Genomic DNA, 26,798 nt, shown 5'->3' with positions numbered 1-26,798 from the left:
CTTTTTTTGGTTACTGTATGATTCCATGTGTGTTATTTCATAGTTTTGATGTCTTCACTAGTCTACAATGTAGAAAATAGTACAAATAAAGAACAACCCTGGAATGAGTAGGTGTCCACATTTTTGACTGGTACTGTAGATGTTCTGATTCCATGTCCACTTTCATACCTTTTGGGTAGATGGTTGCATGAAAATCTCAGTAGATCTTTTTTGTTTAAGTGTTCAGACTTCGAAAAGGTCATGCAGCTCTCATCAATTCGTATCTCAGCTGTCTACATGGACTGACAAGCTTTAATGCCAACTCTGCACTTTCACTGCTGACTCCCTAAATTGGCATAAAATTACATTTTTCTGTAACTCTAACAAGACACCTGGTGTTCATTCAATCAGCTCCTGAAGTCTCCTTTGTTCTGAGTGCCATCATGGGGCTTTGTGGCTGAAATAAAATAAATAATTTCTTATGCAGCAGGCTTGTGACTGCTCACCAAGGCCACCATGTGATTCATAATGACAGTTATTTTCAATAGTCTGTGAAAGTAGGGAGCTGAAGACCCTTATTACTCCTGCTGTAGGTTGATTTAACTCCTTAATATCACCTGCTGGCAACACAACATATCTAACAACATTAATTGAGTTATTCACAATACTTTTGGCAGTATTGTTGAGACTCCCGAAACGAATGAGTTTGCATTGTGTTAGGCATCATGACCGAGTCTTTGTAGTAGAATAATTCCTCACCTGTATTAATTTTCCTCCAAGGTGGTAGTGTTGATGCTCAAGGCTTGAAGTGAGCGTTTCTTAGCAACCACTCCTCAGCGCACCTGTCATTGCAGGCTTTAAACTAGTGCCCTCAGAGACCTATACCCCCAGATCTATTCTAAATGAATTGAATTTAGAATAGAGATCAGTGTCATTGTTAAATTAACAATGTCAGTTATTTGTAAACAAACAATACATGTGTGACGCCGTCGATGTTGGGGTGTGTTTTTAAAGAGCTTGGTGTAATCATGCTAGCGCAAGGCTTGATTAACCACTAACCCACATTGAGGTAGTCTCTATTCACTGATCATGAAAAACATTTCCCCATTCTATAAAACCAATTCTAAATTAACTTGATTGTCCAAAATATTTATTTGCTAGCACTCCGATAACCATCACAGCTGGTGAAATGAACGTGCACAGAAATAGCCAATATTGTTGATCTCTTGCAGTGGAGCAATTTCACAACACATCTACTCAATCTCTTTGGCCACCGGATCCATATCTTTGTTGGACCGATACACTTTGACGGTTCCAGATGGTTAATCTTGTTAAATTGACTCAATTTACATATTACTGTTTGCTTATCGAGATCCTGATGTCTCTGTCAACAAGGGGAAGAAGATTTTCCATCTTATATCCAGACCATTCTAATCCAATATCCAATAGAGAGTGACCTTTTGGGATTTGCAACAGCATTGGCAATCGTCCTGCTTACAGCATTTCTAGCCCCTAAAATTCAATAAGGTTAACGTCAAGTCGAGATTGATGTCACAAAACGATATGAAGTGTAAATACCTAAGATGGGGAGATATCAAACCGTGGGAATGTCTGTCCTGCTTGAGAATTAAATTATTCATAGATATCCCCAAGGTCTAAAATTCACTCTGGAGTTAGTGGCACATTTAGTTTTTTCTTGCATGTTATCAATGTCAGTTTTTCTTTTTCTTTTTTTTTCTTTAATGGACTGACCTTTAAGTTTGCCACACCATTTGCAAATTTGCAACATGTAATTGCTAAAGCAGATAATTGGCTCATGTTGAATTAATTTGCATAATAATTAACACTTGTCTTCTGACCCTAATACTGTATTTTGGGGACCAGTACCCATCACTGTCCCATGTTCTTTGCCTGTCATTTTGCCAAACGAATAAAGGTCCTTACTGAAGGTTTCTTGACTGAAAAATATATCTTTACTCCTCTCTTCCCAGATCTTCTAAGCCCAGATCTTCTCCAAAGGGATCTCGTGTTTCTTGTCTTGACACAGGTAACCATTTCTCTGCCATCGTAATATTTGAGAAATCTTTCAAACTTGCAGAACTGCTGACTCGGGACTCGGGATGTCACAAAGTTCCCTCAGACGCTCTTTATTAACCAACGTTAACTAGAACACTGACTGCCCCAACTCTCTCTGCCTCCTCCCCTTTTCCTTCTCCACTCCTCCGCCTCCTCACCCATCCCCTCTGCCTCCTCACCCATCTCCTCTGCCTCTTCCCTCTCCTCCGCCTCCTCCCTCTCTCCTCCGCTTCCTCCCCATCTCATTTTCCTCTCCTCTTCACCCCACTCCTTCATCTCCCGCTCTCCTTCTACTCTCCTCTGCCTCCTACCCCTCTCCTCCTCCTCCTCCTCCTCCTCCTCACCCCTCTCCTCTGCCTACACCCCCTCTCATCCTCCTCCCCACCCTTCTCTCCTCTGCCTCCTCCCCCTTTCCTCCCCCTCACCCCTCTCCTCTGCCTCCTCCCCCTCTCCTCCTCACCCCTCTCCTCTGCCTACTCCCCCTCTCCTCCTCCTCCTCACCCCTCTCCTCTGCCTACTCCCCCTCTCCTCCTCCTCCTCCTCCTCCTCCTCCTCCTCCTCCTCCTCCTCCTCCTCCTCCTCCTCCTCCTCCTCCTCCTCCTCCTCCTCCTCACCCTTCTCTCCTCTGCCTCCTCCCCTCTCCTCCCTCTCACCCCTCTCCTCTGCCTCCTCCCACTCTCCTCCTCCTCCTCCTCCTCCTCCTCCTCCTCCTCCTCCTCCTCCTCCTCCTCCTCCTCCTCCTCCTCCTCCTCACCCTTCTCTCCTCTGCCTCCTCCCCTCTCCTCCCTCTCACCCCTCTCCTCTGCCTCCTCCCCCTCTCCTCCTCCTCATCCTCCTCACCCTTCTCTCCTCTGCCTCCTCCCCCCTCACCCCTCTCCTCTGCCTCCTCCCCTCTCCTCTTCCTCACTCTTCTCCTCTGCCTACTCCCCCCCCCTCCTCCTCCTCCTCCTCCTCCTCACCCTTCTCTCCTCTGCCTCTTTCTCCTCCTCCTCCTCCTCCTCACCCCTCTCTTCTGCCATACGCCCCTTCTCCTCCTCCTCCTCCTCCTCACCCTTCTCCTCTGCCTCCTCCCTCTCTCCTCCCCTCACCCCTCTCCTCTGCCTCCTCCCCCTCTCATCTTCCTCCTCACCCCTCTTCTCTGCCTACTCCCCCTCTCCTCCTCCTCCTACTCCTCACCCTTCTCTCCTCTGCCTCCTTCCCCTCTCGCTATATGCTCAGGCTTGGCAAGGCATTTCCATGGAGCTCCAGTCCAAGGTATAATGACCCAGGCTGATGAAGACATGGAGCCAGGACTAGTGGTGGCTTCCTCATCTATGCAGCATGAAGTTTTTCACTGTGCCACTGAAGTGTCAACTTTGACATCACTGTGGTACTTCTTTATTTTCCTATCATGCTCTTGGCTGGTTTAGGAATCTCAGCAGTCAGCACCATAGGTCTGAGGATAGTTTAACTTCCCTCAGTGTTGCATTACGCTTTAATCACCATCTGGCCGTCTGTGCGTGAGCTCATTAAGATCTCCAACTGATTTGATTTGCTTTCAGATACATGACCCCAGTAAGTCTGAGAAGGACAACTGTTGGATTCTAGTTTGTATCAGGATGTCCATCAAATCAAATGTTATTGGTCACATACAGATGTTTAGCAGATATTATTGGTCACATACAGATGTTTAGCAGATGTTATTGGTCACATACAGATGTTTAGCAGATGTTATTGGTCACATACAGATGTTTAGCAGATATTATTGGTCACATACAGATGTTTAGCAGATGTTATTGGCCACATACAGATGTTTAGCAGATGTTATTGGTCACATACAGATGTTTAGCAGATATTATTGGTCACATACAGATGTTTAGCAGATATTATTGGTCACATACAGATGTTTAGCAGATATTATTGGTCACATACAGATGTTTAGCAGATATTATTGCGGGTTGTGCGAAATTGTGTTTCTAGCTCCAACAGTGCAGTAAAATCTAACAATGCACACAATACACACAAACCTAAAAGTAAAATAATGGAATTAAGGAAAATATAAATATCAGGATGAGCAATGTAGGAGTGGCATAGACTAAAATACAGTAGAATATAATACAGTATATACATGAGATAAGTAAAGCAAAAATATGTAAACATTATTAAAGTGACTAGTGTTCCATTATTAAGGTAGCCAGTGATTTCAAGTCTATGTACAGTGGGGAGAACAAGTATTTGATACATTGCCGATTTTGCAGGTTTTCCTACTTACAAAGCATGTAGAGGTCTGTAATTTTTATCATAGGTACACTTCAACTGTGAGAGGCAGAATCTAAACAAAAATCCAGAAAATCACATTGTATGATTTTTAAGTAATTAATTTGCATTTTGGGAAGCAGCCTCTAAGGTGCAGGGTTACGTAACCGGGTCGAAGCTGCCTAGTGATGGCTATTTAACAGTCTAATGGCCTTGAGAGAGACTGAAAATCAGCTTCTTTCGGTCCCAGCTTTGATGCACCTGTGCTGATGTCACCTTCTGGATGATAGCAGGGGGAACAGGCAGTGGCTTGGGTCGTTGTTATATATATATATATATATGTATATATATGATGATCTTGTTGTTGTTGTTGTCGTTGTTGTCCTTGTGACATTGGGTGCTGTAGGTGTCCTGGAGGGCAGGTAGTTTCCCCCCAGTGTGTTGTGCCAACCGCACCACCATCTGGAGAGCCCTGTGGGTGGTGCAGTTGTCTTACCAGGCGGTGATACAGCCCGACAGAATGCTCTTAAATGTGCATCTTTAAAGGTTGGTGAGGGTTTTTGGTGCCAAAACAAATTTCTTCAGCCTCCTGTGTGGGTGGACCATTTCAGATCGTCAATGTTGTGTATGCTGAGGAACTTGAAGCTTTCCACCTGCTCTACTGCGGTCTCATCGATGTGGATAGGGGCGTATTCCCTCTGCTGTTTCCTGAAGTCCACAATCAGCTCCTTTGTTTTGTCGACATTGAGTGAGAGGTTATTTTCCTGGCATCACACTCCCAGGGCCTTCACCTCCTCCCTGTAGGCTGTCATCATGGTTGGTAATCAGGCCTACTACTGTTATGTCATCTGCAAACTTGATGATTGAGTTGGTTTGCTTGGCCACGCAGTCATAGGTGAACAGGGAGTACAGGAGGGGACTGAGCACGCACCCTTGTGGGGCTCCTGTGTTGAGGATCAGTGAAAGGGTGTTGTTTCCTACCTTCACCACCTGGGGGTGACCCATCAGGAAGTCCAATGGCACACTGGGGAACAGTTACTATGCTCAAGCATTGTGGTCTCTAATACTAATAGTCACCGACCCCCATACTGAACTGGTGGACAACGGTCTGGATCCGGAACCAGAATGGTGTCAATATGGGTCCCGACTAGAAAAAACCTTCAACTCCTATTTATCATATGAACACACAGAAGACATGGATAAATGTGTAGAGTTGAAGGAAATGAGTTTTGGCTTGTTGTTGGAGCTATTTTATTTGTACAGTTGGGCCTGTTGGTGGAGCTGTTTTTATTCTACAGTTTGGCCTGTTGTTGGAGCTGTTTTATTTATACAGTTTGGCCTGTTGGTGGAGCTGTTTTTATTCTACAGTTTGGCCTGTTGGTGGAGCTGTTTTATTTATACAGTTTGGCCTGTTGTTGGAGCTGTTTTATTTATACAGTTTGGCCTGTTGGTGGCGCTGTTTTATTTATACAGTTTGGCCTGTTGGTGGAGCTGTTTTATTTGTACAGTTTGGCCTGTTGGTGGAGCTGTTTTATTTGTACAGTTTGGCCTGTTGGTGGCGCTGTTTTATTTATACAGTTTGGCCTGTTGTTGGAGCTGTTTTATTTATACAGTTTGGCCTGTTGGTGGAGCTGTTTTATTTGTACAGTTTGGCCTGTTGGTGGCGCTGTCTTTTCATTCTATAGTTTGGCCTGTTGATGGAGCTGTCTTTATTCTACAGTTTGCCCTGTTGGTGGAGCTGTCTTTATTATACAGTTTGGCTTGTTGGTGGAGCTGTCTTTTCATTCTACAGTTTGGCCTGTTGGTGGAGCTGTCTTTTCATTCTACAGTTTGGCCTGTTGGTGGAGCTGTCTTTTCATTCTACAGTTTGGCCTGTTGGTGGAGCTGTCTTTTCATTCTACAGTTTGGCCTGTTGGTGGAGCTGTCTTTTCATTCTACAGTTTGGCCTGTTGGTGGAGCTGTCTTTTCAGTATGCAGTCCATTTTCTTTCCAGTGAAACATGTTCATTTGTGAAAGGCATTTTCTCACATGTTCTCTCTCAAGTACTTATAAACTTCCGAAAGCAACCTATTTACCCCAATTAAAGTGAGTGATTATAGATGATGAAATGTAGAATCAAGATGTTCCATGTGTTTTTCTTCATTTTGCTGAGGTTATTATGACCTGACCTTTTTACAAAGACTGAAATGTTTTCCATGAAACAGTCAATACAATTACAATTCAGTTACTAACAGTCTAGGCAGCAGGAAGAAAGACTGACAATAGTTTTATTTTCCACATTTTTTACATTGGATGCACTGAAAGGACATGGTCATTTAATAGTCTCTGAGTCATTTCCTAATAACTATTGTGAGCCACAGGAAGGGGGCCGCCAGGGATTTTGGGCCCCATGAAAGATATCACTTTGGGCACCACCACCACAGGCCACACCAACCCTGCGCAATTGCTGTAACCACACACCTCCAGAACCCAATCGACCCATTCAAAGCTTTAAATAACTCTACCTTTGCAGGCTTGCAACTCTCTTGAAGTCCAATATTTACTGTATAATATTTACTGACAGTGAGCTGTGAAACTATAACTCTGTGCAACATTCTGCATACAGTGGAATTCACTATTAAATGGCAAAATTATTGTATGGAATATCTCTTAACATTAATGAATAACTTAAAATAAATATACCCTAAATATACATTAACCTCTTCGATTAAAATAAATGAACATTATCATCTATAGAATGATAAAACAAACAAAATAATAAAATCAGCAGCAGATTTTTGAACGAAGTATACATACCAACTAGAAAATATGCAGCTGTAAAAGTGGAAATGGAAATGAAAAGGCCCGATGGTGGCGCTAGAGGAAAGGTCAAGAGGTCACCAAATCAATCGGTTACTTCCACTTGGGGTCTTGATTGTGCACAACCAATTTTATGGCAATCCAGCCATTACTTTGAGAGATATCTTGTTCTCAGTCTTGTTCTCAGCCTGTGGGCATCATGTGTGTAGTGATCCAATATCCACAGCCATGCCATTTAATAGTTATCACTGGCCCTTGCTCAGCCTTACTCACCAAGAGCCCAGCGCCGAGACTTCTTGCTAGCAAAGTCACTGATCAAGTCTTTGAAGTCCAGCTTTCTAGCTAACTGACTTTCAATGGACAGCATGGCAAGAATGCAAAGCCTGTACTGGGATATAGTTGACCTCAAACTGTTTTTTTTTAATCAGTTTTAGCTTTCTGAAAACTCTCTCGCCACAAGCATCAGTCACAGGCATTGTGCAAAAATATACGTAAAGCAATGCACACTTCTACAAAAATACTTTGCAGCTTCGTCTTACAAATTGCATTCAGGAGACCAAGAGGGGACAAGTTAGGGGGGAAAGTGGCAGCATATACAGTGTTCAGGTGTCTTACTTCATGTTGAAACTCAGGTGTCAGATCTCTGGAATACTCCATGATCAGTGGTTGGCACACAGAAGGGACTTTATCCTAACTAATCTGCCCAACTTTCAGAACAGCAGAAAATTCTTATTTTTATTTTTTTGCAGTGTTCTGGAACCTAATGTCCAAGTCACTTATGATGTTGTCCATAGCAGTAAAAAACACAGTGTTCTGGAACCTAGTGTCCAAGTCACTTATGATGTTGTCCATAGCAGTAAAAACACTGTGTTCTGGAACCTAGTGTCCAAGTCACTTATGATGTTGTCCATAGCAGTAAAAAACACAGTGTTCTGGAACCTAGTGTCCAAGTCACTTATGATGTTGTCCATAGCAGTAAAAACACTGTGTTCTGGAACCTAGTGTCCAAGTCACTTATGTTGTTGTCCATAGCAGTAAAAACACAGTGTTCTGGAACCTAGTGTCCAAGTCACTTATGTTGTTGTCCATAGCAGTAAAAACACTGTGTTCTGGAACCTAGTGTCCAAGTCACTTATGTTGTTGTCCATAGCAGTAAAAACACTGTGTTCTGGAACCTAGTGTCCAAGTCACTTATGTTGTTGTCCATAGCAGTAAAAACACTGTGTTCTGGAACCTAGTGTCCAAGTCACTTATGTTGTTGTCCATAGCAGTAAAAACACTGTGTTCTGGAACCTAGTGTCCAAGTCACTTATGATGTTGTCCATAGCAGTAAAAAACACAGTGTTCTGGAACCTAGTGTCCAAGTCAATAATGTTGTTGTCCATAGCAGTAAAAAACACAGTGTTCTGGAACCTAGTGTCCAAGTCACTTATGATGTTGTCCATAGCAGTAAAAACACTGTGTTCTGGAACCTAGTGTCCAAGTCACTTATGATGTTGTCCATAGCAGTAAAAAACACAGTGTTCTGGAACCTAGTGTCCAAGTCACTTATGATGTTGTCCATAGCAGTAAAAACACTGTGTTCTGGAACCTAGTGTCCAAGTCACTTATGTTGTTGTCCATAGCAGTAAAAACACAGTGTTCTGGAACCTAGTGTCCAAGTCACTTATGTTGTTGTCCATAGCAGTAAAAACACTGTGTTCTGGAACCTAGTGTCCAAGTCACTTATGTTGTTGTCCATAGCAGTAAAAACACTGTGTTCTGGAACCTAGTGTCCAAGTCACTTATGTTGTTGTCCATAGCAGTAAAAACACTGTGTTCTGGAACCTAGTGTCCAAGTCACTTATGTTGTTGTCCATAGCAGTAAAAACACTGTTCTGGAACCTAGTGTCCAAGTCACTTATGTTGTTGTCCATAGCAGTAAAAACACTGTGTTCTGGAACCTAGTGTCCAAGTCACTTATGTTGTCCATAGCAGTAAAAAACACCGTGTTCTGGAACCTAGTGTCCAAGTCACTTATGTTGTTGTCCATAGCAGTAAAAACACTGTGTTCTGGAACCTAGTGTCCAAGTCACTTATGTTGTTGTCCATAGCAGTAAAAACACTGTGTTCTGGAACCTAGTGTCCAAGTCACTTATGTTGTTGTCCAGTAAAAACACTGTGTTCTGGAACCTAGTGTCCAAGTCAAAACAGTAAAAACACTGTGTTCTGGAACCTAGTGTCCAAGTCACTTATGTTGTTGTCCATAGCAGTAAAAACACTGTGTTCTGGAACCTAGTGTCCAAGTCACTTATGTTGTTGTCCATAGCAGTAAAAACACTGTGTTCTGGAACCTAGTGTCCAAGTCACTTATGTTGTTGTCCATAGCAGTAAAAACACTGTGTTCTGGAACCTAGTGTCCAAGTCACTTATGTTGTTGTCCATAGCAGTAAAAACATGTTTGTTGTCAAGTCACTTATGTTGTTGTCCATAGTAGTAAAAACACTGTGTTCTGGAACCTAGTGTCCAAGTCACTTATGATGTTGTCCATAGCAGTAAAAAACACAGTGTTCTGGAACCTAGTGTCCAAGTCAATAATGTTGTTGTCCATAGCAGTAAAAACACAGTGTTCTGGAACCTAGTGTCCAAGTCACTTATGATGTTGTCCATAGCAGTAAAAACACTGTGTTCTGGAACCTAGTGTCCAAGTCACTTATGATGTTGTCCATAGCAGTAAAAAACACAGTGTTCTGGAACCTAGTGTCCAAGTCACTTATGATGTTGTCCATAGCAGTAAAAACACTGTGTTCTGGAACCTAGTGTCCAAGTCACTTATGTTGTTGTCCATAGCAGTAAAAACACAGTGTTCTGGAACCTAGTGTCCAAGTCACTTATGTTGTTGTCCATAGCAGTAAAAACACTGTGTTCTGGAACCTAGTGTCCAAGTCACTTATGTTGTTGTCCATAGCAGTAAAAACACTGTGTTCTGGAACCTAGTGTCCAAGTCACTTATGTTGTTGTCCATAGCAGTAAAAACACTGTGTTCTGGAACCTAGTGTCCAAGTCACTTATGTTGTTGTCCATAGCAGTAAAAACACTGTTCTGGAACCTAGTGTCCAAGTCACTTATGTTGTTGTCCATAGCAGTAAAAACACTGTGTTCTGGAACCTAGTGTCCAAGTCACTTATGTTGTCCATAGCAGTAAAAAACACCGTGTTCTGGAACCTAGTGTCCAAGTCACTTATGTTGTTGTCCATAGCAGTAAAAACACTGTGTTCTGGAACCTAGTGTCCAAGTCACTTATGTTGTTGTCCATAGCAGTAAAAACACTGTGTTCTGGAACCTAGTGTCCAAGTCACTTATGTTGTTGTCCATAGCAGTAAAAACACTGTGTTCTGGAACCTAGTGTCCAAGTCACTTATGATGTTGTCCATAGCAGTAAAAACACTGTGTTCTGGAACCTAGTGTCCAAGTCACTTATGTTGTTGTCCATAGCAGTAAAAACACTGTGTTCTGGAACCTAGTGTCCAAGTCACTTATGTTGTCCATAGCAGTAAAAACACTGTGTTCTGGAACCTAGTGTCCAAGTCACTTATGTTGTTGTCCATAGCAGTAAAAACACTGTGTTCTGGAACCTAGTGTCCAAGTCACTTATGATGTTGTCCATAGCAGTAAAAACACTGTGTTCTGGAACCTAGTGTCCAAGTCACTTATGTTGTTGTCCATAGCAGTAAAAACACAGTGTTCTGAAACACCGTTGCTGCGGTATTCAATTAGCAACCTAACTTTCTAATAATTGTTTAGGGTTCGTCAGTCACAGGCCCTTGGAATCACCCGAACCCCCCCGATATGGGAAGTTATTCTATATATTGGCTTGTGGGGGGAGGGGGAGGTGTCAAATCTCAGAAGGACGGACCCATGTACAGGGACTAAATGGCTGTCTGGGAAGACTGTGGGAAACATCAGTGCAACATGCTATCGTCCTGGAGAACTCTGTATTGTCACTAACAACACAGAGAGGCATATGAATTGGTGTGCGTTAGAAGCCAAATGTTCTTAAAGGCTCACCACAGTTATTTGCCAGTAATGTGTAAACAGGCACCATTAAGTGCTCTTGTGATGTGCAAACCAAATGTATGTTTTTTTATTGTATTATTATTACTGTGATTTCCTTCCTCCCATCATTTATCTGCCAATAGGACGCAGGAACCTTTCATATTGGTATGAAACTTCAATGTTAAGATTCTCTTCAAGTTTAAGACTACGTTAAACAGATAGAATATTGAAATACTCTGGTTGTCCCCTTTCCTTCATGCAAATTGCTCACCTAGTGTTGTTGTTCTCTACTTGTAGATTTGGGATATTCACACTTTACAGAAATTGTCATTGTTACACAGCCAAGTCCTCTTCCACTTTGGCTTCATGAAGATGTCTATTTTGTAAATATGAAGTGTCAGGGAGGCTTTGCAAAAAAAGAGATCAGAATCCAATCCAGTATCCAATCAGGATCAAATAGCCATATGAAGCCAGTACAGCAGAAAGTGATTGCCATGGTAATGAAGTTGGGGAGGGAGGACACTCACTGGCCTCAGGTCAGCCTATGAGATTTCTCAATATGTCTGGCTCCTCCACAACGGGACAGGCTGACCCCACTCTGCTAGACTTCCAAAAGCATTCGTCGTCCACCTATTTCATGGCAATTATCCGGATCACCAACCGCTGGAATGGAGAATTGGCCCTTTTCATTCTACCCCTATAAGTGTGCCATTGTGGCTGTTGTGTGCTATTATAATGGCGATTCTCTTCCGTCGAGGTCAGTGAGGAGACATCACAGGAAGTGTAATTTAAAGAGCGTGAAATTCAAAGCTGCTTCCCCATCAGATTTCCCCACTCTGGAATTTTGATGTCTAGAGACAAATATTTACCTTCCTGTTATCAGTTTGTCTTTTTCCTCTCTTGCATCTGCAGTTGTTAGGATGAAGTAACACTGTCTGGCATCAACGCATGGCTGAGGTTTCAAACAGGCCCAATTGTTATGTTCTGATAAGCCTTTTGGGATCGAGAAAATAATGAGAAAATAATAATTGATCAACTTTGTTGATTGCAGAAACCTCATAAGATGGTTGAATTAGTAATATATGCTTAAACAGTACCTGCACAACAAGGCCTAAGTTTAAATGCTTATAATTAATGCCATCATGCAGGTGATCAATAAACATGAAAAATTAGGCAATCAATGGGTCGAGCAGCTGTTGTAGCTAGATGTACAGAACAGAGGGAGGGGAACACCAACCCAGAACAGAGGGAGGGGAACACCGACCCAGAACAGAGGGAGGGGAACACCGACCCAGAACAGAGGGAGGGGAACACCGACCCAGAACAGAGGGAGGGGAACACCGACCCAGAACAGAGGGAGGGGAACACCGACCCAGAACAGAGGGAGGGAGGGGACCACCGACCCAGAACAGAGGGAGGGAGGGGACCACCGACCCAGAACAGACCCACCACAAACTCAAAGAATATGGCTGCCTAAATATGGTTCCCAATCAGAGACAACGATAAACACCTGCCTCTGACTGAGAACCACTCCAGACAGCCATAGACTTTGCTAGATAACCCACTAAGCTACAATCCCAATACCACGACCAAAACCCCAAGACAAACACACCACAATACAAAAACCCCATGCCAGACCCTGGCCTGACCCAATACATGAAGATAAATACAAAATACTTCGACCAGTGTGTGACAAGTATAATTTATATCATTGTGTATATGTAGGACCTAATATAGAGCCCTCCCCCTGAAAAAAAGCATGCAACAACTGTCCAAAAAAAGTAGCCCATTACCACTTCAAGAATAATACATTTTGTAGGCCTTGCCAATGCATTGATATATAATGAAATATGTAACAATAATGTAGACATTGTGACTAAGTAGATTGGGTGCATGGAGATTTTTCTCTAGCCTATGTGGCTGATGCAGGCACACATGATAAAGCCAGGAATCTCACCATCACTTGTTTTTATAATGAGAAAGTGACCAAACACCATGTTCCTTTTTTTAATGGAAGGATTTGTATGGAAAGCCAAATTGAAGCCAGCATTAGATGTTGTCATCTTCATAATAACCGCACATGGTTTTACTGCAGCAGAGTAGCACAAGACCCTTCAATTGAAGCTGCGGAAAACAAACTAAAGTGGCAACATCTGTCACAAAAACAGATAAAAAATGAAATCACGGATAATTATAAGGGAGCTGGAGAACTTGTAATTTTTGCAGCCAATTTATAATAACTTTCCAAGCACCAAATTGAGGAAATGTCAGATTTTTAAGGTAGGCCTATTCAAGTACTTGCATTTCTGAGCTTCAAATTCAAGTAGGCTATTTCAAGCCCCTGGTAGTATTGTTTAAAATTGCAAGTGTGACATGGAAAACAAAAGGTATTTGTCATGTTATATCATTACCAGATGATGTTTTGAATAAGACCACTAGGCTATGTAATTTGTCATTCTATCCAGAATAATCAATAGGAATTGGGTTGGGTGTTGTTGTCACGTTCTGACCTTAGTTCCTTTGTTTTGTCTTTGTTTTAGTATGGTCAGGGCGTGAGTTGGGGTGGGCAGTCTGTTTGTTTTTCTATGTTGGTTTTTGTGTTCGGCCTAGTATGGTTCTCAATCAGAGGCAGGTGTCGTTAGTTGTCTCTGATGGAGAATCAGACTTAGGTAGCCTTTTCCCACCTGGGTTTCGTGGGTGTTTATTTTCTGTTCAGTGTTTTTCCGGCACCATTCAGGACTGTTCGTTTGTCGTTTTCGTTATTGTTTCAGTGTTCAATTACTTTATTAAAGAATATGGACACTTACCACGCTGCACCTTGGTCCTCACCGCCTTCCACCTACGACGATGCTCGTTACAGTTGTGCAATAGTCTATTTTACACAATTGTGCACAATAGGACAGAGTCTGAGGAACAAAAACATCTGAAAACATGAACTCATTACCTTGATGCTTTTCTCTGTTAAATCTAATGAGACCCTGCTGTAAACCAAGCAGACAACAACAGATCAGCGGTAATTCGCTATGGATATTAGATCCAACATGGATCCAGGTACAAATGTCTTCACCAGAGTAACGCCATAAGACACCAACATATTCTGGACATTCCTCGCAAACACCTTTTTTCCAGCATTTGTTGCATCCGATGTGCTATCACAACAACTATTTGTCACTTGACTGTCATTCGGGTGACATTCCTTCCTGGATCAGATGAGGATGATGTGAAAATATCAGGGCGTAACTAATCAGCTGAACACCAAATGCACATCAACAAGTACTATGCATAATTATTGAAGCACCACATTTAATGATAGTATGAATTTAGGTTTTAAGTGTCAAGGTGAGTTGACTCTTCCGGTTCAAGCATTTTATTTTGCAATGCATACATTATTTTGGATTTGTGTGTCCATAAACTGTTTTCACCCTGTAACATAAGGAGACATGATGTTGCACTGCATTTCTGAGACCTCTATACAAACAACGGTCTGATAGATCCAGGACTCTTACAAGGTTCCAGTTCAGTATCTAATTTAACTTATTAATGCCTAATACATGATATAGTAACTTACACTACCATATAACAACTTACATGGTTTAATTTCACACACTTTTGTTAATGCAGATCTGTCAAGACATTAACCAGGATAAAAGGTTAAAAGGGTTTTAAATCAACATGTGAATTTGATTGAATATAGCTATGATCCCTTATATCTTAATGTAATGACATGACAATTTTGGGCTGATTTATTATCAATGACTTATCAACAGCTGTAACAAGTTGTCAAGTGTAGGAAATCGGCACTGGTGCCCTAGTTTATAGAATGACCCATATCCTGTCATGCTGGCTTTAGCATTGATTGATGACCCTTGAAAGATCCTCATCAAATCAAGCTTTTATTTATACAGCACATTTCGGACATGGATTGCAACACAATGTGATTAACAGGAAAAACAAATACAAGTAATGGAAATAATATTTACTACACAACAAACATAAGAGGATAAAAACAAAAGAATAACAATAAAAACTAAACTTCTAAAAATCATCCTAAGGAAAATCAAAGCTAAAAAAGTGTGTTTTAAGATCTCTTTTAAATATGTCCACAGTTTCGGCCCCCCCTCAGGTTCTCTGGCAGGCTATTCCAGAGCTGGGGGCATAATAACTGAAGGCTGCCTCTCCATGCCTCTTGGTCTTAAGCTTTGGGATAGTTAAAAGGCCAGTGCCAGAGGTCCTGAGGGATCTACCGGGTACATAAATTACATTTTAAAAGCATGTTTGACCATGAGTGCACAATCATGGATTGATTTAAAAACCAATAGAATAATCTGAAAATGAATTCTAAACTCGCAGGCAGCCAGTGCAGAGACTTTAAAACCGATGTAATGTGTGCTGTCTGTCTGGCCTTGGTCAGTACCTGTGCTGCAGTATTCTATATGTTTTGCAGTTGACCAATGGCTTTCTTGGGTAGACCAGGCAGGAGAGTGTTACAGTAGTCATGCCTGCCTCTAGTAAAATCAAGGATGAGTTTCTCTATCAGCCTGAGAGAGAAATGGCTGTACCTTGGCAATGCTCCTCGGGTGGTTAAAAAGCTTCTCATGTGCTTTAATTGCTTCAGTGGCCATTTTGGACCTCAAGTCAGATCCATATATATCTCAAAAGTTTAGAATCTCTGCATCTTTTCTGACGGCCTGGGGAATGTTCAGACTTTCTTGGGATTTCTTTCATGTTAAATTTTACAAACACAATTTAACAATGACTGAATCGTGTTAGAGCTTGGGGGGCGGAAACGTCCAAGTGGAAGCTTTCCCAAGTCAGATGCTTATTGGATATTCGTAAAAGAAATTAGAGGCTGTGAATTGTGGAATTTGTGCAGACAGGAATAAAAGGCTCTTCACGGTTGAGTTTAATAACATCTCTTGTGTAAAACATGAATCACATAGCTGGGTTGGCGTACCATTTCTTCCAACTGGCAAAGATAAGAAAAACACTAACTCTCCATAAGCCACCAAGTGACATCATTTCAATGAGGATGTTCAACTTTGTAAGACCTTAGCCAGCCTGTGTCCTATGCTTTTAGGTTGCAGTATTGTTACAGTAACATTGAATTATTTCTGAAACTTTCAGCAAAGTTCACTGATTCTTTCTAAACCAGTTGATGTGCTGCTGTAGCTTGTACCTCTTTACCGCTTTTGTCACACCCTGATCTGTTCACATGTCTTTGTGGCTGTCTCCACCCCCCCTCCAGGTGTCGTCCAATTTCCCCATTATCCCCTGTGTATTTATACCTATGTTCTCTGTCTGTTGCCAGTTCGTTTTGTTTGTGAAACCTACCAGCGTTTGTTCTCCTGCTCCTGCCTGTTTCTTGCTCCTGTTGCTCCTGCCCTGACCCTGAGCCTGCCATTCTATACCTTGCCCCATCTCACAGGATTATTGACCCCTGCCTACCCTGACCCTGAGACTGCCTGCCGTTCTGGACCCTTTGCATCCTCTCTGTATTATTGACCCCCTTTGACCTGTCCTTTGCCCGCCCCTGTATTAGAAATAAACTTTTGTTTATTCGACACTGTCTGCATCTTTGTCATACCTGAAACCTGATAGTCTGAACGGGCCATGACTGACCCAGCAGACTCGGACTAGCACCGCAACACCCTCTCCTCCCAAGGAGCCACCATTGTCTCATAGAAGGGTTCCAGACCTTAGCCAAACGCCATAACCGAGCGTTTAACACATTTCTGGAGCAATTCCGTGGGTCGTCTGTTTGGCAGTCTACCACAATGGTGATCTCCTAGCGTACCACAGTGTCCCGAGAACCCTGCTTACCTCCTCCGGAGCGCTATGCTGGAGATTCCGGAACCTGCCGGGCTTTTCTCTCCCAGTGCTCCCTCATTTTAAAGCTGCAGCCTACTTCATTCCCCGCGGGCCGCTCGAGGATAATGTACATAATAACATTGATGTCCAGGAGGGCACTCGCCTGGGCCACGGCAGTGTGGGAGCAACAATCCGCCGTCTGCCTCAGTCTGGAGGAGATCGTGGAGGAGGTTCGGAAGGTGTTTGACTCTCTGTTGTTCGCAAGCTGCTCCAGCTACGTCAAAACTCCCGTAGTGTGGCAGGCTATGCAGTGGATTTCCACACGTTGGCAGCGGAGAGTGCTTGGAACCCGGAAGGGCTGTTTGACATGTTACTACACAGAGTATCAGAAGAAGTAAAGGACGAGTTTGTAGCCCGGAACTACCGACGGATCTTGACTCATTCATAGCCTTGACCATTCGGATCGATGGGCGACTATGGGAACGAAGGAAGGAGAGGAGATTGGTTTCCACCTCACCTCCGATGTATCCCGGAAGTCCCCAACGGCTCCATTGCCGAGAGAACCCGAGGCTACCAGAGTTCCCCGAGAGCCTCCAAAGACTGACGATTTACCTCTTCCTGAGCCCCTATAACTAGGCAGAGCTTGGCTGTCTCCAGCTGAATGGCTATACATGCTTCACACATCCCTTTTCATTCCATGTTGCTGTGGGAGAACCAGTAAAAATCTCTCTGGGTACTCATTGACTCTGGGACAGATGAGAGCTTTATAGACGCTACCCTGGCTACCGAGCTGGATATCCTCACTCAGCCCTTCTCCATTCCCATGGACGTTAGAGCACTGGACGAGCGCTCTATAGGCCGGGTCATCCACAATACCACAAATCTCCTCTGCCTTCGAGCCACTCCAGGGAGCCACCGTGTTCTCCAAGCTGGGTATACGGAATGCCTACCACCTGCTGCGGATCCTGGAAGGGGACATGTGGAAGAGTGCCTTCAACACTGCCAGCAGGCACTACGAGTACCTGGTCATGCCCTTCGGATCTATCTCGATGACATCTTCGTCTTCTCCCGCTCCACCTAAGAACACATGCTCCACTTCCGACAGGCTCTCCAACACCTCCTGGAGAACCAGATTTTTGTAAAGCAGAGAAGTGCAAATTCCACCACTCCACCTTCTCCTTTCTGGATTACATCATTGTTGCAGGAACCATACAGATGGATCCCGGGAAGGTGAGAGCGGTGGTGGATTGGCCCCAGCCTACGTCCAGAGTACAACTGCAGCGTTTCCTGGGATTCACCAACTTTTATCACCTCTTTATCCGGGGCTACAGAACCCTGGCTTCCCCCTTGTCTGCACTCATCTCTCCCAAGGTTCCGTTCACGTGGTCCCCAGCTGCGTTCCGGTATCTCAAATACCCCTTCACCACAGCTCCCATGTTGGTTCATCCTGACCCGTCCCATCAGTTCGTGGTGGAGGCCGATAGCTTTTGCATTTCCCATGTGCTATCCTTTTTTTCTTCAGCTGACAGCCCGCTCTCTACCGGCAGTGCAGTCTGATGAATGACTCCAACTTTTGCTTAACCACCTCAGGTAATTGGCATATTGATTCCTCTGCTGATGCTTTAGGTCATTCATTATGACAATATAGTCATTATGCACTCCCAAAAAAGAATGCTTGTCAAAACCAACGGGGCATGTAGGAACCCAAGTGTAAGGGTACTGAAAGAACTGTGGTCTACATTCTGGGGTTTGATTCCAGGCTGTGTCACAGCTGGCTGTGACTAGGAGCCCCGCTTGGTGGTGCACAATTGGCCCAGCAACATCCGGGTTAGGAGAGGGTCTGGCCAGTGGGGCTTTCCTTTGCTTATCACGCTCTGCGGACTCCTTGTGGTGGGCTAGGTAACTGCAAGCTGACTACGGTCAGCAGTCGTACAATGTTTCCTCAGACACATTGGTACTGCTGACTTCTGGGTTAAGTGAGCAGTGTGTTAAGGAACAGCGCAGCTTGGCGGGTCATGTTTTGGAGGACCCCCCTCCCGAGCCCGTTGGGAAGTTAAAGAGGTGAGACAAGGTCGTAACTACCAATTTGATATCACGAGAATGGGATAAAAAATAGCTGGGGAATTCACACCTTGATTAGAGGATCAAACAAATAGCAGTGAGAAACGCTCCTAAACCCTCCATGCAGATGTTTTTATATCAAATAATTTCTGTGTAACAATGAAGTACCTTTATGTAATTGATTTCCATGACAATTGGCAAAAATACATTTTTAGCAAAAAAATATTTCTCAAGCAAGAATTTTGCTCGGACTGTCCGGGAGTGGTTTGAGTTGGGATTTACCGCCTGGTGATGTCACCATGGAAAGCAGAATCACCCTCCCATGCAAACCTGCTGATTAAAAGGTCCTATGTAGATTGTATTTTCAACCAGCAACTATCAGGAAATAACTGTGAAAAAATGTTGTCACACTTTTACAGTGTTGGTTTCATCAGCTGTTGTGCAATATGATATAAAACTGAGAAAACATCTTAATGTCCCAGTGCAGTCAAAAATGTGATTGTCCTGTGTTTTTATATATGCTTCCACACTGAGGTTGAAATAATACTTTGAAAATTATGATAAATACCCTTTTAGAGTAAAAGCTGTTTAATAAAACAATTTGCCTGAAATTTCAGCCTGTTTTGGTGGGATGGAGTTGTGGCCTGCCTGGTGACATTTACCAGTCGGTAAATTGGTTAATCGACCATAATAAAGAGTTCCAAACCTCTCTGTCAATAAAATCTAGTTTTATTTTTTCCCTTCCCCACTCAGACCACTGCCAGACAGTCCTAGCAAGGTTCTTGCCTGAGAAAATACTCTTTGCTAAGAGCTATTTTTGTTACTTTGTTTTAAATTATAGTAGAAATGTTACCCAGGAATGATTTGATATTGAGATAAAAACAGCTCCATTGGACCTTTCACAAAAGACATATTTTTAAGTACATTTCTAGGGCACATTTCACAAATGCTCCCAAATCCTCTTTGTGCCACTTTTCCCAGAAATGGCCTAACGTTCCAAACACCAGATTCCCTTTGAGAAAGTGTCTCCTCTGCCTCCAAACACTGTGATAATGGAACACAAACTCCAAACCTAATGTGTCTACTGGAAGCCAGAGCATTTATTTTTATAGCCAGGCCCCGAGAGCGCCCACCCACCCATGACCCACAGACTGCCTGAGCAAAATAAAGCCAAGGAAAGCCCTTCGTACCGCCACGACCTCTCTGAAGATTACTTGACTCTACTCCTGGGGTAGGCAACTAGGTTCAGCCGCAGGCCCAATTTTGACGGAACAAATGGTAGGGGAGACGGAAAATAATAATAATAATTAGTACACTGCAAATTGACTACAACCTAAGCCTAAAAAGGGATTATATTTTAAAATAAAAACTATTGCTTGAACAGATTTCCTAAATGAAAGCCATTGTTAGCTGAATTCCTGGTGACTTTTGTATTTTGACACAAAACTAAAATCCTTAAAATCCCCCTCACTGTCTTACTCTTTAACCCCCCCGCCACGGTCTTACTCTTTAACCCCCGCCACGGTCTTACTCTTTAACCCCCCACCACGGTCTTACTCTCTAACTGCCCCCTCCACGGTCTTACTCTTTAACCCCCCTCCACGGTCTTACTCTTTAGCCCCCCCGACACGGTCTTACCCTTCAACCCCCCGCCACGTTCTTACTCTTTACCCGCCCCCGCAACAGTCTTACTCTTTAAAACCCCGCCACGGTCTTACTCTTTAACCCCCCCCCGCCACTGTCTTACACTTTAACCTCCCCCCGCCACTGTCTTACACTTTAACCCCCTCACTGTCTTACACTTTAACCCCCCGCCACGGTCTTGCTCTTTAACTCCTCCCCACTGTCTTACTCACTACATCCCTCTCTCTACATTCTGCATTCTCTTTCTTCCTCTTTCGAACTCTTCTACACATGCTCTCTTTCAATGGCTTTCTGAAATCGCCTCTGGCGTAGTCCCCTGCTCTGTGTTGGAATGATCCAACCTGGGCTCGACAAGTGTAAGCCTGTCCTGGCTTTCAGGAAAGGACCCACCAGGGAGTCCTGGTTTAGATTAAAGCCCCTCCACCTGCCTCTCACTGGCCATCTAGCCCTCCTGTTGCCTTCCTGCACGTGCCAATGATTGTAAAGGAGAGCTGAACAACGGAGGCTTTCCCCAAAGGCAACTCTACCAACCAGCTGTGTCTATTGGTTTTTAATGGAGCCCGATTGAGGCCTCTTTTAATTGGATGCGTCATTGCCGACATAGAGGTTGTTTGACTGGAGAAAGGTTCCCACTGTGTTCCAATGAAAGGCTATGCATGCTGGGGCAGTCAGATAAGGTAGTGTCATGGGGCCAGCTTGTGCACTAGAAACAAACCTGTGTCCTCAAGCAAACCAGCTGTTGAATCGAAACGAATAAACAAGGGGACTTGGACGCAGAAGCGATATCTGGCAGGGCAACACTCCATCAGAATTGAGCAGGCAACATAAGCCCAAAGCCCGTGCTTCAGTATTCAGTGGGCCGTCGGTCGCTAGGTCCCACAGCTGATTCCCTTTCACTTTGAGACTTTCTGTGCTAAACGCTAGATTACCAGTGAAGGGTCCGGTTTAATCCGCGGCCAAGGTTTAACAGATTTCAAAGGCAGCTTCTATAGTGTATCATTGATCCCCCTTTACAATATTTTGATCGTAATGTGCACCACCTCTCCTTTTGAATTGTAAGGCACACTAGGAAAACTCAATACATGAATAGAGCATATATATATATATATATATATATATACAGTGGGGCAAAAAAGTATTTAGTCAGCCACCAATTGTGCAAGTTATCCCACTTAAAAAGATGAGAGAGGCCTGTAATTTTCATCAAAGGTACACTTCAACTATGACAGACAAAATGAGAAAAAAAATCCAGAAAATCACACTGTAGTATTTTTAATCAATTTATTTGCAAATGATGGTACAAAATAAGTATTTGGTCAAAAACAAAAGTTTATCTCAATACTTTGTTATATACCCTTTGTTGGCAATGACAGAGGTCAAACGTTTTCTGTAAGTCTTCACGAGGTTTTCACACACTGTTGCTGGTATTTTGGCCCATTCCTCCATGCAGATCTCCTCTAGAGCAGTGATGTTTTGGAGCTGTTGCTGGGCAACACGGACTTTCAACTCCCTCCAAAGATTTTCTATGGGGTTGAGATCTGGAGACTGGCTAGGCCACTCCAGGACGTTGAAATGCTTCTTACGAAGCCACTCCTTCGTTGCCCGGGCAGTGTGTTTGGGATCATTGTCATGCTGAAAGACCCAGCCACGTTTCATCTTCAATGCCCTTGCTGATGGAAGGAGGTTTTCACTCAAAATCTCACGATACATGGCTCCATTCATTATTTCCTTTACACGGATCAGTCCTCCTGGTCCCTTTGCAGAAAAACAGCCCCAAAGCATGATGTTTCCACCCCCATGCTTCACAGTAGATATGGTGTTCTTTGGACGCAACTCAGCATTCTTTGTCCTCCAAACACGAGGAGTTGAGTTTTTACCAAAAAGTTATATTTTGTTTTCATCTGACCATATGACATTCTCCCAATCTTCTTCTGGATCATCCAAATGCTCTCTAGCAAACTTCAGACAGGCCCGGACATGTACTGGCTTAAGCAGGGGGACACGTCTGGCACTGCAGGATTTGAGTCCCTGGCGGCGTAGTGTGTTACTGATGGTAGGCTTCGTTACTTTGGTCCCAGCTCTCTGCAGGTCATTCACTAGGTCCCCCCGTGTGGTTCTGGGATTTTTGCTCACCGTTCTTGTGATCATTTTGACCCCACGGGGTGAGATCTTGCGTGGAGCCCCAGATCGAGGGAGATTATCAGTGCTCTTGTATGTCTTCCATTTCCTAATAATTGCTCCCATAGTTGATTTCTTCAAACCAAGCTGCTTACCTATTGCAGACTCAGTCTTCCCAGCCTGGTGCAGGTCTACAATTTTGTTTCTGGTGTCCTTGACAGCTCTTTGGTCTTGGCCATAGTGGAGTTTGTAGTGTGACTGTTTGAAGTTGTGGACAGGTGTCTTTTATACTGATAACAAGTTCAAACAGGTGCCATTAATACAGGTAACGAGTGGAGGACAGAGGAGCCTCTTAAAGAAGAAGTTACAGGTCTGTGAGAGCCAGAAATCTTGCTTGTTTGTAGGTGACCAAATACTTATTTTCCACCATAATTGTTACAACTTCTAACAATGGTGAGTGGAGGAGTCAGGCGCAGAGAGCAGGTAATTCAGTTCGTGGATATTTTATTCCATAGACTGTGGAGCCACAACATGCAAAACACCAGGGTGCATGAAACAACCCGTCCCAAAATACAACGGACTAAACTGTCCGGAAAAAAATACTGATTACACTCATACACCAGATAACAGAAAACAAGCCCGCACAAATACCCAGCGTGCCTAGTGCCCTTAAATAGCCTACAAACAAACACAAACTCAAAACAGGTGTACCCAATTACCCAATAAACAGAAACAAACGGAAAGGGAATCGATGGCAGCTAATAGGCCGGCGACGACGACCGCCGAGCGCCGCCCGAACAGGACGAGGCACCATCTTCGGCAAGATTCGTGACAATAATTTGCAAATAAATTCATAAAAAATTTACAATGTGATTTTCTCTCATTTTGTCTGTCATAGTTGAAGTGTACCTATGATGAAAATTACAGGCCTCTCTCATATTTTTAAGTGGGAGAACTTGCACAATTGGTGGCTGACTAAATACTTTTTTGCCCCACTGTATATGTTCTGAATGATTTCTGTATCATATTTTATTAAATATACAGTATTATAATTCACTATAATTTTCCATGAAGTGACAAAGCTATATAGATATTGGCCTAAGTCAACATGATAAATCAATGAGATTAAATGTCCTCATCTAAGTAGTGTGGCAATATGATTTGGTAGCTTGTGTTTGAGAGGCAATGGCACTGAGCTTTTAGCCCTACTCAGCTTTGCCCTGTTTTAGTGATGCTTAAATGACCTTGTTTAATCACACTTTATTTAACTAGGCAAGTTATGGGACTTCCCCTATGGGGCTTCCAATCACAGCCAGTTGTGATACAGCCTGGATTCAAACTACTGAGATGTAATGCCTTAGACCACTGTGCCACTTGGGAGCCACTATGACCCAATATATTTTGTAATTGTTGGCTCATGAGCAATTAGGTGGTCAAGGCCTCTAATCAAAGTCACACAGGCTATGGTTTTAGAAACCTGATTAGCCTGTAACTTGGCTGTTTTTGCTCCATTACTCCAATGGCCTTTCAAATGGCATTTAGTCTAAATGTCTGGGTCACCTGGATTACTTCAGTGCCATAAGGTAAGGGCTGTGTGATCAAAAGGTGAGAAAATGCACCTGACATGTATAAAGCTTTGGGAGGATAATTATGATGTTGACCTTTACCCATCAAACCAAGAGGCCCAAATTAGGCCATGAGACATTGCAGTAAAAGCATTTTGCGGCAATATTTTGTGCGTACATTTGAATATCTTCCAGCAGTTTTTAGCCAGTTAGGTAACCCCATTTGTTTTGTTAACAGAGTCCGATTTGAGGTTGTATACGGTTAGGGGACTGTCGGAGCATCTTCATTGATCAGTTTATTCTTTGGCAAGGCACACTAACGTTGCACAAAGACAAGTCAGTTCATTTATGGAGGGCTCCTGCTCAAATGCTAGGTACTGAGAAAATCAATCACACAGACATCGATCAGTGGGATTGATCTTGACCAATGTAACATTTTGCTGGGAGGGACAAGAAAAATGGAAACAACTGGAAAACGTGCAGGATCAATGTTACATTTGATTTATTCCAGAAACCTGGTCACTGTTTTTTATTCAGTGGCACTTTAGCCACTTAAAACACATTAAAACATATTTGTCTTGTTCCCCAGTATGCACCAAATCTACTTCTCTATAGAATATGTGCAAAAAGCTGCCATTCAATGAATACGTCACACTGTATTTCTGTATAGTGCAACAATAGCTTTCTATGAGGCACAATTACCTTTCTGTATACTACAACAATAGCTTTCTATGAGGCACAATTACCTTTCTGTATAGTACAATTACATGTTTTATACAAAGATTGTTGAGAGTAAGCTGTTATTATCATAGCCCCAGGTAATGGAGCCAGTGGACCCAAAGTCCTAAATGGACCCTGAGACCGAACCATGTCCTGCTGTAGCACTTTGTAGACTAATGATGACAATGTGTTCTTTCTCTGGAACTGTTGTGATAGACTGCTGTAATTTATTTTCTCTTTCTCTGCCTCTCTCTTGTTGGTCCATTGCTGTCCTTGTAGCCATGGCTACGTGGATCAGGACTACAGCATACAGTAGAGTATTGGGAACATGTCTTTGGAGCAGATCGATCCGGTGAGTATGCATTGTAACACAAAGGACACATTTATACTAGGGAGGACAAGGAAGATGTAGAGGACGCTGGTTATATCAGAACAGAAATGTACAGTCATTGCAGCAGTTTTCTGTCCACCTATCTCAGTATTGGTTCATACTGTATGTTTCCATCAGTGGTGAAGTGGTAAAGGTCTTCAGTGTCTTCAGTGTTCACAAGAATTACTGCTTGAAACTTAACTTTTGAGGCAATAGTCCTCGCATTTCATACCCAATGTCATGCCCAATGTCATGCCCAATGTCATGCCCAATGTCATGCCTAATGTCATGCCCAATGTCATACCCAATGTCATGCCCAATGTCATGCCCAATGTCATGCCTAATGTCCTGCCCAATGTCATACCCAATGTCATGCCCAATGTCATGCCCAATGTCATGCCCAATGTCATGCCTAATGTCATGCCCAATGTCATACCCAATGTCATGCCCAATGTCATACCCAATGCATTAGCGAGACAGAGTTCTCTACATTGACATTCAGAAGGGATTCCGAAGGGGTTTTAATGAACCATTGTGGTCTCTGTGAGGGGAATTAAACTGATCGAGGCCACAGCTCAGCTCAGACTCGCTGTGCATTCTTCACTTTCTCCATTTCAGAGACCACTGCTGTTCCAATTAAGTGGCCCGTCAGCAAATGCTAATTTCGTCCTTCAGATTTACCCACTCTCAAACAGAAGTCATGTATCCACTTGTAAATAGTAGCCCTTTTGAAGCAAGATCTGGCACATAAACAAGAACATTTCTGTTCAATCAAATGACTCTATCTCCAACCGGAAATGTCACCCACAATGCTTTAAATGTTCACTTTTAGTATTTAGTACTCAATTTCTCAATATCACACGGCATTCTTTCTAAGTGTGTTGACACAAGCAAACCATGTATGTGAACCAGAAATGGATACTATACCACAGCTAGGAGTCGATCAGGGAAGCAGCTTTGTCGTCTCTACTGGCGAGACATTCCTCTACTACTTGGTCATGGGAGAACGAATGAGACCGAGAGGGCTTTAATTTGAGCTGTTTGTGATGTGGTGCTCAACAGATGGAAAAGGCTGGCTGTGGGTCTAGTTTTTTCTCTCTCTCTATTCGGCACCTGTAGAGTTGGCTTTGGACTCCGAGTGGCTAAACCAGAACCTTCTGATCACCAGATGACTGGGCTAGACGATCACCGCCACTCTCCTGCAGCTCTACTAAATAAGCTTTCCTCTTATGAGCCATTTAATAATGAGGTGTGTGTTTGTGTGTGTGTGTGTGCTTTACATGATATTGAGCTGTATTTACAGTACCACCACAGCTTTAAGTGATAAGGATGCCTGGCCTAGATAAAATCAGGAGGACATTTTAGCGTAGTCTGGATTGTGATATTGC

The 26,798-nt window shown here is 43.2% G+C and overlaps 1 pseudogene; it reads left to right on the top strand.

Annotated features, from left to right (window-relative positions):
• Positions 1-26,798, top strand: part of LOC124039047 — a 127,124-nt pseudogene that overhangs the window by 50,837 nt on the left and 49,489 nt on the right.

Source organism: Oncorhynchus gorbuscha, linkage group LG07, assembly GCF_021184085.1.
Source record: "Oncorhynchus gorbuscha isolate QuinsamMale2020 ecotype Even-year linkage group LG07, OgorEven_v1.0, whole genome shotgun sequence".
NCBI classification, from domain to species: domain Eukaryota; kingdom Metazoa; phylum Chordata; class Actinopteri; order Salmoniformes; family Salmonidae; genus Oncorhynchus; species Oncorhynchus gorbuscha.
Note: the sequence above shows the minus strand (reverse complement) of the source record. Positions and strands in the feature narration are given on the sequence as shown.